We start from the raw sequence: 11,879 nt of genomic DNA, 5'->3' as shown, positions 1-11,879 counted from the left end.
GATACATTAATGGTTTGAGATTCAAAATTCAGGATGAGGTTGGTATGATGAATATTTCTTTAGTTGAGGATGCTTATCAATATGCTTTGAAGGAAGAAGATAAGTTGAAGAGGAAAAGTTAAGGTAATGCTAGAGGGAAGGAGAAGTAGGATAGCTTGGCACAAGCTAAACTAAGTGTTGAAGGTGAACCAAAACTTGTTGATCAAAAAAGGAGGACAAGTAGAGGTGAGTTCAAAGGTAATTATTTCAAATGTGGTAAAGAAGGGCATAGATCTTTTGAATGTTTGATTGGTAGGACAATTACTATTGTGAATGAGGTTGTAGTTCAAGACAGTTAGCCTGAGTAAGGAGAAAGTTTGCTTGCTCGACTTGTACTAGTTGGTCAAAGGACACTAGATTCTTGTCAGAGAACTAGTTTGTTTAGGACTTGTTGTAAGTCTAGTGGTAAATTCTGCAAGGTGATTATGGATGGTGGTAGTACTAATAACGTTGTTGCTGAGGAGATGGCTCAAAAACTTGGTTTAAAGGGAGTAAGACACCCTTATCCTTATATGATTTTCTGGTTACAAGGTCAACATGCTTTGGAAGTGAGGGAGCAATGCCTTAGTGATTTCTAGATTGGGTAGTATAGGGATCAAGTGTTGTGTGATATTGTGGACATGAATAGTTGTCATGTGTTACTTGGTAGACCTTGGCAGTATGATTGCAAGGTTGTGTATGATTGTGTCTATAATGTGTTTACTGTTGAGAAAGGTGGTAGGAAGTATTCCATGATTCCTTTACAAAATGAAGAAATCGGTAGGAGGAACTTGAGTATTGGTAGCCAACTTGAGTTGGCAATTTTTGAGAAGGTTAGAGATCAGTATGAAAATTAGACCTATAGCACAATCAGGATGGATGTGAAGAAGAACAAAGGAAATAGTGTACAAGTTGAGCACTTGGAGGATATGTATGTGAAGAACCAATTTGGGATTTATGTGTTGAATCCTATAAGATGTTCTTCCAATTACCATAACATCTTTTTGAACCTAGGGTATTTGATGTAAGAACATCCTAGGTTTGTTTGCAATCCTGCATGTTGGGAGGGATTTTGGCTTCAAGTTGTGGAGCTTGACAGATACTAGTGCTTGACATGGTCTAGGAACTCAACATGGTCTTTGGAACTCGACATAGTCTCTAGAGCTTGACAATGCTTAGGAATTTACTGGCGCTTGGCTTGGTTTTGCTGACACTCAATTTGGTCTTGGTTCTGTTAGTGCCGAGTTATCTGTGAGCCAACTTTTGGTATTTAATTTATATATGGGTATTTAATTTAGTGTTGTAGCCGGCTTGTGGATTGACCTATATTTAATGTAAGGGATTTAATTTATTTTGTAATGAGCTGGGATGACTTGTGGCTTAGTTGGGTATAAGCAGGGTTCTTGTATAGTCTTTTTGGCAAGAGGATGATTTATTCCATCTTGGAGAAGGGGATGAAGTGTAGATGCAAATTTTGAAGAGTTAGGGTTGCAACTTAGGAACCAGAGGATTGCTTGGTGGACCTAATGGTACAAGTGTGAATTCTTCTTCGTGTTCTCATCCAATTGTAGATCTGGACTAATTGGAATTAGTGTGTGGTAATTGGATCTTGCAAAATTGGTATTGTAATTACTTTTTATATTTGACCCTAACCTGGAAGGCCTTATAGCTAGGCATATTTCATGTGATCAATTATTTTATGAATAAAGAGTTGTGATTTGGTATCAGACCTTGCATTGTTGTTGCTTTGTTGTATTGTTTCCACTATGTGGTTGTTTTTTGGGGCTAGGACATCTCGTTTAGGGATTCTCCTGCCTTGTACTACTTCACGAACTAACCCGATACCTGCTACCATGTGATTGTGCAATACACTAATGAGAGTGGAAAGAAGGTTCTACGCATACAAGTTGGGTACTTCCCATCACAAGATGCTTGATGATTTTGTTCACATTTCCTCATCAGGCTCGATAATCACAATATCATCAACCATGATGGCATACTTAATTTGTTTTAATCCAAAAAAATCTTCAGTTATTGATTCCATATGCCTGAGTTCCCTTTGGATAGAATGTGTATATATTCTCAACACATGGATACATTCATCGAACAACACCATGATTTACTCCAGCATTCTTGGATCTTACCTGCATGTGGCATGATGAATTGAAAAGTGCCATGTCTTAGTTTTAATCCTATAGGATGTCAATAGGTATGTATGCCTCATAGGCTTCCATTAGTATTTAACCATTACTGTGTACCTATTATATCTCAAAACATTTTAGTGTTATGAAAGCACATGATTCTGCTAAGTTGGTTTTGTAGTCATTGTTGCTTTTTGTTGGCATTGCATATACAAAGATTGAACATGCTCTTTGATGGCTCAATTTGAGATTATTTCGATGAAGCTAACCTCCATATTTATGAATCCTCCACAAATTAAGCAATATTACACAATATTACACCTATTCTAATAGCATCAGACTCCTTGACCAATTGACATTTTGATAAACAAGATGTAGGCATCTAATAGTCACTCAAGGATTTACTTCATGGGCATATCAATGAGGGTGTAACAATATGGAGTCCATGTGGCAAGGGAAAAGCATAAGGCTTCTTGAGTTTTAGGCCATATAGGAATCATTTCCTTTTATCCATGTTCTTATCGAGAATTGAACTTCACCTTAGATTTGTGGATGAATAATGTTTTTTTGTGTTCTTATGAATGCCTCTTTTCTTTCAAACCTTCCTTCATCGATGTTTTTCATTGTCAAATAGATTTTGGGAGCATCACTATTTGCGCTTCATCAATGTCTAGGATTTACAATCATTGTTTATTTCATTAACAATGTTTTTCACCTTGGCATGAAAATCACAACCAATTAGATTGTATTCTTGCCAAGCCTTTCACAATCATTTTTTCAAACATTTTGCTACTAATCTCCACCTTTCATTTGTAAATATGTCAAATTTCTATTTTATCTAAGGTGAAAAAGCTATTGTTCTCACATGTGTAGATGTAATTGAGGATATGGTGCTTCTATTGAGTAGGCAAAGGGATATAGCCTTTTTCATTTCAAGTGCTTCTCATTCACCTACATATTATTCCTAATGCTATGAGATTTTTCTTATGTTATAAACTTGCTTGGGAATATGACCATTGAAACCTGTGAAGTTCATGAAGGGACACATTGAATTCATCCCCATATGTGCATTAGGTAGAAATCTCCTCTTTGAAAAGCCCATCTCCACCCTTTGTTCATGGGTCCATTTATAATTCATTGTGAAGCTCATGGTTATGGGAGTTAAATATTGTGATAGTATTATTCGTGTGTGTGTGTGTGTGTGTGTGTGAGTGAGAGTTAAATATTGTGATTGTATTCATGATTCATTGTGAAGCTCATGGTTATGAGAGTTAAATATTGTGATTGTCATGGTTATGGGAGTTAAATATTGTGATTGTGTTATTCGTGTGTGTGTGAAATATTGTGATTGTGTTATTCATGATTCATTGTGAAGCTCATGGTTATGGGAGTTAAATATTTTGATTCTCATGGTTATGGGAGTTAAATATTTTGATTCTCATGGTTATGGGAGTTAAATATTGTGATTGTGTTATTCGTGTGTGTGTGTGCACGCGCACGTTTGTGCATTCGTGTGTGTGTGTGTGTGTGTGTGTGTGTGAGCGAGAGAGAGAGAGAGAGAGAGAGAGAGAGAGAGAGAGAGAGAGAGAGAGAGAGAGAGAGAGAGAGAGAGAGTTAAATATTGTGATTGTGTTATTCATGACTCATTGTGAAGCTCATGGTTATGGGAGTTAAATATTGTGATTGTCATGGTTATGGGAGTTAAATATTGTGATTGTGTTGTGTGTGTGTGTGTGTGTGTGTGATCATGTGTGTGTGTGTGTGTGTGTGTGTGTGTGTGTGTGTGTGTGTGTGTGTGTGTGTGTGTGTGTGTGTGTGTGTGTGTGTGTGTGTGTGTGTGTGTGTGTGTGTGTGTGTGTGTGTGTGTGTGTGTGTGATCATGTGCGTGTGTGTGTGATCGTGAAAATCACAACCAATTAGATTGTATTCTTGCCAAGCCTTTCACAAGCATTTTTTCAAATATTTTTCTACTAATCTCCACCTTTCATTTGTAAATATGTCAAATTCCCATTTTATCTAAGGTGAAAAAGCTATTGTTCTCACATGTGTAGATGTAATTGAGGATATGGTGCTTCTATTGAGTAGGCAGAGGGATATAGCCTTTTTCACTTCAAGTGCTTCTCATTCATCTACATATTATTCCTAATGCTATGTGATTTTTCTTATGTTATAAACTTGCTTGGGAACATGACCATTGAAACCTGTGAAGTTCATGAAGGGACGCATTGAATTCATCCCCATATGTGCATTAGGTGGAAATCTCCTCTTTGAAAAGCCCATCTCCACCCTTTGTTCATGGGTCCATTAATGATTCATTGTGAAGCTCATGGTTATGGGATTTAAATATTGTGATTGTGTTATTCATGATTCATTGTGAAGCTCATGGTTATGGGAGTTAAATATTGTGATTGTGTTATTCGCGTGCGCGCGCGCGCGTGTGTGAGTGTGTGTGTGAGAGTTAAATATTGTGATTGTGTTATTCATGATTCATTGTGAAGCTCATGGTTATGGGAGTTAAATATTGTGATTGTGTTATTCATGTGTGATTGTGTTATTCGCGCGCGCGTGTGCATGTGTGTGTGTGTGTGAAATATTGTGATTGTGTTATTCATGATTCATTGTGAAGCTCATGGTTATGGGAGTTAAATATTGTGATTGTCATGGTTATGGGAGTTAAATATTGTGATTTTCATGGTTATGGGAGTTAAATATTGTGATTGTGTTATTTGTGTGTGTGTACACGTGTGCGTGTGTGTGAGTTAAATATTGTGATTGTGTTATTCATGACTCATTGTGAAGCTCATGGTTATGGGAGTTAAATATTGTGATTGTCATGGTTATGGGAATTAAATATTGTGATTGTGTTGTGTGTGTGTGTGTGTGTGTGTGTGTGATTGTGTGTGTGTGTGTGTGTGATTGTGTGTGTGTGTGTGTGTGTGTGTGTGTGTGTGTGTGTGTGTGTGTGTGTGTGTGTGTGTGTGTGTGTGATCATGTGCGTGTGTGTGTGTGTGTGATCATGTGCGTGTGCATGTGTGTGTGTGTGTGTGTGTGTGTGTGTGTGTGTGTGTGTGTGTGTGTGTGTGTGTGTGTGTGTGTGTGTGATCGTGAAAATCACAACCAATTAGATTGTATTCTTGCCAAGCCCTTCACAAGCATTTTTTCAAACATTTTGCTACTAATCTCCACCTTTCATTTGTAAATATGTCAAATTCCCATTTTATCTAAGGTGAAAAAGCTATTGTTCTCACATGTGTAGATGTAATTGAGGATATGGTGCTTCTATTGAGTAGGCGAAGGGATATAGCCTTTTTCATTTCAAGTGCTTCTCATTCATCTACATATTATTCCTAATGCTATGAGATTTTTCTTATGTTATAAACTTGCTTGGGAATATGACCATTGAAACCTGTGAAGTTCATGAAGGGACACATTGAATTCATCCCCATATGTGCATTAGGTGGAAATATCCTCTTTCAAAAGCCCATCTCCACCCTTTGTTCATGGGTCCATTTATGATTCATTGTGAAGCTCATGATTATGGGAGTTAAATATTGTGATTGTGTTATTCATGTGTTTGTGAGTTTAGTGTGTGTGTGTGTGTGTGTGTGTGTGTGTGTGTGTGTGTGTGTGTGTGTGTGTGTGTCCCAGTTAGCCTTTGTTCTCCAAACTCAGGGGTGGTCTCATATAGGCCTAGGTTGGGGTGAGCTTCCCATGGTTATATTTGTTTTATTTGTAAATTTGTGCATTGGAGTGAAAAGTTGAAAGAAGAGAAAGAGACAAAGTTCTCTACATGTGTTCAAGTTGTTGTTTAGCTGAAATGAGTACAACAAAAGGAATGGGTCCTTGTTGTATGATTTCTTGCTATATGATTATTGTTGTCATAAAAGTAAGCTTATTTTGGCATTATATCATTTACTATTTCTTGTTGTAAGAAATGAAATGTAATGTTGTGAATGTCCACTCCATGAGTATCAAAAGAAGTTATATATGATTGTCGATTTACGGTTAAAATGAAATGAGTCTTTATAAGGACTACTTACATGTAACTTAGTTCATGTTTATGTAAGAAAAATTTCTCAAAAGAAACCACATGTTAGCTAATGATAAAGTTGCACTTTTCTTCATTTATTTAGATGTTATATTTTTTTTGTAAGAAAGAAAAGTAGTTTCTCTTAAAATAAATTATTGTTATACCTTATTTTGTTTTGAAAATGTAGCCCTTGGACTTCAAGACAAAGTGTTGATTTAAGCATTGATTCAAAGTTCAATATTTTTTTGTGTTTTTCCCTTGCATTTTAGGCATTACAAATATGCACATATGATTAATAAAGAGTATGCATTAGCACACGTGATATAATTAAAAAATAATATTGATAACTCCAATGTATTATATAATTAAGAGCATATAATTAATAAAGATTATGTTTAATACAAAGATACATCATGTCCAAATCTAATACATATATTAGGATATTCCATCCACTAAATTAGCCCTAAAAATATGTGACACAACACAACATTAATACAACTAGCAGTTGCATGATTTTGCGCTTGGAACGATGAGCCAATACATGTTTCATAATAAAATTATTTATTAAATATAATTTAATGTAAATAAATTAAATTATAATTACTTTTTTAATTTATTATTATTTGTAATTAATAGTTTATATTAATATAAAAAAAGATCAGTACATGGAAGGTCCATTATGGACAACATATAGTATCAACCCAACCCAAGAAACTATGACCATCTACCCATCATTGACCATACAAGATGATCACAAAGTAAAAAAAGTGATCACAACCTTACATTTGATTACAAAGAAATTGAATGTGGTTAGCAAAATGTGATTACAGGATATTCAAACAAAGGAAAGTACAGACAAAACAAGACAAGACTCTTCATTTGAATTATGTGGTCACCTCTCCCTTAGTGAAATTGGGGATGGCGTTGCTTGGCCCAACCATCACTTGACCACCACGAGCCCCAATGCCCCAATCACTATCATGGCCAAATGCTCTGAAAATGAGTAATTCAACAACTCATGCGAAGACTCCAGAAACATGGAGGCCCATCATTATTCCTCATGGACCTTCACCTCAAGGGTGTTAGCACATGTTAGTACTCTACCTTTCACTACTGCTTGTCACATCGATCACCATTCTTATAAAAGATGGTAATCGAGAAATAATTTGGTATGAAGGGAAATCCAAATCATGAGGAGATAGATTGTGATAGTCCTCAAAAAGTTCTACCTTGGTATTATATATATGTTCTAACCTTTAATAGTTTATCAGCCATATCATTGACTTTCCTTAAAACATGTGTCACCCTAAAGTCTTCGAACTCCTCTAACACACATCAAATTTGTTTAACATTTTTATCTAAGTGTCATGCCTCCACTTCCCGTTTCACAATACAATGAACAATCAATTGTGAATCACTTTCTCGATGAAGTTTGCACACTCCAATCTTCAATCCAAGTAAGGCCACCTCCAAAGCGACCATACTTTCAACTTGATTATTTTGTGTCCTTTGCAATATTTTTTGTTTCCATTGCCACTCATCTTTGGCTACAACCCCAATGCCCAAAGGCCCCGAGTTTCCTTTTGATGCCCCATCAAAATTGATCTTCCTCCATTCGAATTCTGACAGTTGCCATTATACTTTTCCTCTTCTAAGGTATCAAGGATTAACCCCCCAACGCATTAATGAGTGACTCATTTTACTAAAATAAAATATTTAATTTATCATATTTGAATAAAATTATTATTTAAAAAAACTTTATTTAAAAAGTCTATTATGAAAAATTAATAAGAAAATAAGAAGAATAGAAAATACACTAAAATAATTTTAAAACTAAAAGCTAAGATAATTAAAAAATTAATCTAAATTTAAAAATAAACAAAAATAATTTTAAAACTAAAAACGAAATCAAATTAAAAAACCCAAATCAAATTTGGATTTTATAATAAAAAACATCGATCAACTTACTATTTCTAAAATCATATACTATTTTTAATTTTTTTTTTTGAAAAAAAATGAATTATTTCTCTGAATCCCACATAAAGCCTATCTACTTGGGCATCCTTGTTATGCCCTAACACAACCCCTTAAATGATTTAATGAGTTATAACAATTTTGTAGACACATTGAGTAAAATATATATGTTTGGTTTTTTCTTAATGATGGTACATGCTAATGCAACTTTGTATGATAATAATGACTTCTATACAACACTCTAGACACTTGTGTTAAGATGGGTAGAAAATAACTAGTTAAAGAACAAAAATATAAGATTTGGGTTAAAAAAGAACCAAGATTGTCGATATAATCTTAAACCATTTTAAGCTAACAATCATATTTTTTTGAAAAAGATTAAACATAATTAAAATTTCAATATAAACTCTAAAATCTACACATAAATATATTTAATTAGATGTGCTCACAAGTTTTTGTAGCCTCACTATTCATAACTCCCCTAGCTCTAACTTTCACCTAATTTACCCTCTTTGTTTTACATAAAAAATAAAATCATTCTTGCATCTACCAAAACATAATAAAATATTATAATAAAGATAAAATTAAAACAAATGTCAAATGTACTTTCTAAAGATATGGTAACAAGTTACATATTATAACTTAGTTCATGTTTATGTAAGAAAAATTATTCAAAAGAAACCACATGTTAGCTAATAATAAAGTTGCAACTTCATATATTTAGATGCTATATTTTTTTTGTAAGAAAGAAAAGTAGTTTCTCTTAAAATGAATCATTGTTATACCTTATTTTGTTATAGAAATGTAACCCTTGGACTTCAAGACAAAATGTTGATTTAAGAGTTGTTTCAAAGTATTTATAAAAATATATTGTGTTTTGCCCTAATATGCACATATACTTAATAAATAGTATGCATTAGCACACATGATATAATTAAAAATAAAATTGATAACTCCAATGTATTATATAATTAAGAGTTTATAATTAAGAAAGCTTATGTTTAACACAAAGATACATCATGCCCAAATCTAATGCATATATTAGGATATTCCATCCAATAAATTAGTCGTAAAAAACATGTGACGTCAGACAACATTAATACAACTAGCAGTTGCATGCAATTTGTGCTTGGAACCATGAGCCAATAGGTGTTTAATAATAAAATTATTTATTAAATATAATTTAATGTAAATAAATTAAATTATAATTAATTTTCATTTTAATTTTTTTTTTGTAATTAATAGTTTTTATTAATATAAAAAATCATTCAGTACATGAAAGGTCCATTATGGACACCATATAGTATCAACCCAACCCGAGAAACTATCGGACCATCTACCCATCATCAACTATACAAGATGATCATAGAGCAACAAAAGTGTGATCACAACCTTACATTCAATTACAAAGTAATTGATCATGTTAGAAAAATGTGGATACCGATCCCCAATTGTTCCATGGATGGTCTCAATGTGGATATTGATCCCCAATTTTGCTTATCTATCACAAAATCCATGCCAACACTCTAGTTCAACAAAATTCACACCTTGGCCACATTCCAAACATCTGGCTTAGACTTGAAAACCATTAACACAAGTGTTGGAAAAAGAGAGGACATGTCAAGATTGGACCTTGACCTCTAAGTCAAAATCCCAGACTTCTCCAAACCGTAGTTTCAAGGCATCCCAGAATGAATTGTCATCCAATTGAAACATATTGTGCATTCAAATGACTAAGATTAAGCCTTCAAATACTAGAATTTTCCCAATTGTGCTTAGTGAGAAATTAGCCTCCATGTTTAAAGACTTCTATTTCTCCAAAATGTGGCCAAATGCTCTGAAAATAAGTAAATTTAACAACTCATGCGAAGACTCCAGAAACAGGGAGGCCCATCATGATTCCTCAAGGACTCTTTCACCTTAAGAGCGTTCACACATGTTAGTACTCTACCTTTTAGTATTACTTGTCCCATCCATCACCATTCCTATAAAATATGATAATCGAGAAAAGATTTGGTACAAAGGGAAATCCAATTCATGAGGAGATAGATCGTGATAGTCCTCAGAAAGTGTTAGGATTAACTATAGATAGAAATAAAAATTACATGCAAATATAACCAATATCAGAAAATAATAAATCACACAAAAGAGAACAAAAGACACAAAGATTTTATGTGGTTCACCCAATCCCTAGGCTACGTCCACCAACAATAAGTCCAATATTATTATTATCCAACGATTACAATTCACAACCCCTTACAGCTCAATACCACTGCAAGAAGTTACAATCTCATCATACATTATGAAATCCCTAACCTTAAGTCATTTTATACAAGCTTTTGCTGCTTACAAAATTAGGGCTAGAATAAGTTGTCCACTAGAAAAATAATAGCCGAGGCCTTTACGATAGTCAATTAATTTTTGGTGCACTTGGGACACTGCCCCTTGACCCCATCTTGGGGGTGTTGCCCCCAAACCCCCGTAGTAATAATCTGGGGGGTAACCACACCAAATAAAGGGGGAAAAAATAACCTCTGAGTTTGATTAGGCTCCACATCACAACAAAAAGTGCCACCTTGGTATTATATGTTCCAACCTTTGATAGTTTATTAGCCATGTCATTGACTTCCCTTAAAACATTGTCACACTAAAGTCTTCAAATTCCTCTAACAAACATCGAATTTGTTTAACATTTTTATCTAGGTGCCATGCTTCCACTTTCCCTTTCACAATACCCCAAACAATCAATTGTGAAACACCTTCTAAGTGAAGTTTGCACACTCCAATCTTCAATCCAAATAAGGTCACCTCTAGAGTTGCAATGCTTTCAACTTGATTATTTTGTGCCCTTGCAATATTTTTTGCTGCCATTGCCACTATGCTTCCTTTCTCATCTTTGGCTACAACCCCAATGCCTGAAGGCCTCAAGTTTCTTTTTGATGCCCCATCAAAATTAATTTTTGCCATTGTACTTTTTCTCTTCTAAGACAACACAGATTAACCCCACTACACCCATTCCCCCCAGCCCATTAACATGTGACTCAATTAATTTTCAATTTTACTAAAATATTTTTTTAAAAAAATATTTGAAATAAATATTTAATTTATCATAGTTGAATAAAAATATTATTAAAAAAACTTCACATAAAATATCTATTATGAAAAACTAATAAGAAAAGAATAAGAATAAAAAATACACTGCTAATTTAAAAAGTTAAAAATTAATCTAAATTAAAAAAAAACTAAAATAATTTTAAAACAAAAAACTAAATCAATTATTAAAAATTGAAATCAAATTTAAATTTTATAATAGAAAATATAGATTAACTTACTATTTCTAAAATCATATACAATTTTTTTTTTTTTTTTGAAAATAACTTAATTATTTCTAAGAATCCCACATAAAGCCTATCTCTTGGGCATGGGTGGGTTGTACATCAAGTATTCAAATTAGTCACTAAATACCTAAAAATTAGTAGTGAATTTACATCGTTGGACCTTGTTATGCCGACTTTATGCCCTAACTCAACCTCTTAAATGATTTAATGAGTTATAAAGAGACACTGTTGAGTAAAATACAAATGTTGGGTTTTATATTAATGATGGTAGATGCTAATGCAACTTTGTATGATAATAATGACTTTTATACAACTCTAGTGTTAAGATTGGTAGGACATAACTAGTTAAAGAACAAAAATATTTAAGATTTTGGTAAA

The sequence above is a fragment of the Cupressus sempervirens genome, chromosome 8, assembly GCF_028749045.1.
Source record: "Cupressus sempervirens isolate cs-2001-9-10 chromosome 8, ASM2874904v1, whole genome shotgun sequence".
Taxonomy (NCBI): Eukaryota; Viridiplantae; Streptophyta; class Pinopsida; order Cupressales; family Cupressaceae; genus Cupressus; species Cupressus sempervirens.
This window is presented reverse-complemented; position numbering follows the sequence as displayed.